The sequence below is a fragment of the Phaethon lepturus genome, unplaced genomic scaffold (assembly GCF_000687285.1).
Source record: "Phaethon lepturus isolate BGI_N335 unplaced genomic scaffold, ASM68728v1 scaffold11979, whole genome shotgun sequence".
NCBI classification, from domain to species: Eukaryota; Metazoa; Chordata; class Aves; order Phaethontiformes; family Phaethontidae; genus Phaethon; species Phaethon lepturus.
Window position 1 is genome coordinate 132,226 of NW_010562858.1, and position 885 is coordinate 133,110.

Below are 885 nucleotides of genomic sequence, written 5' to 3' on the forward strand. Positions count from 1 at the left end.
CCAGGAGGTCTTGTTGGAGACCCTGCCTGCCCCAGACACTCCACCCAGAGGTGAAGCAACTGCCTGAGACTTCCTGAGAGATGCAGCAAACAGCAAATCGATCACTGCTTCATCTCAGGCAGCGAAGGACAGAACAAGCAAGCTTGCAGGAGTTACTCAGGCTTTCTCTTTGTGATGGCAGATTGTCATTTACCTGCCTTTTCCTTCATGTTTTTATAAATTTGTGTGCAATACTGTAAGATTATCTGTTGTATTAAATTGGTAATCACCTGAATACACTTGGTTCGAGCTTGACTTGATCTGTTTTATCACTACATTTTTCTTCCTTAATTAGTTTAGTAAAACTGTAATAAGTAAGCTGAGGAATGCTCTTGCCTGAGGACCTGCGCATCCTTTCTAGTAGAGTTCAGAGAAAGTGCACGCAGCTTGTTTACTCCCTGAGCTGGAAGCCTGGGTCACAAAACCCACATGCATCAGGTAATCTCAGGTAAAAAATTAACAAAGCACAGGCTTGGTTCCCAAATTGCACAGTGATTCATCAAAAAACATAAACATACACTTAAAATGCATACTACATGTTTTTCAAAGCAAGCATGGAGTACGAGTTTAGAAGTCTTATTTGTAAACCGAAATTCTTCTGACTAGGAGTCTCTGACTAAGCAGTAGACCATCCCTAAGAAATAAGAACAGGACATGCCCAGATTTTGCAAAATACAATTTATTAGGTGCACACATCCTTGCAGAATTTAGACTATAATAAATAATGTAAAAAAACACCTTAGGCTAGGGGACACTGATCTGGAATAGGGAAGGGAAGGGAAGCGGGAAGGGAAGGGAAGGGAAGCGGGAAGGGAAGGGAAGCGGGAAGGGAAGGGAAGCGGGAAG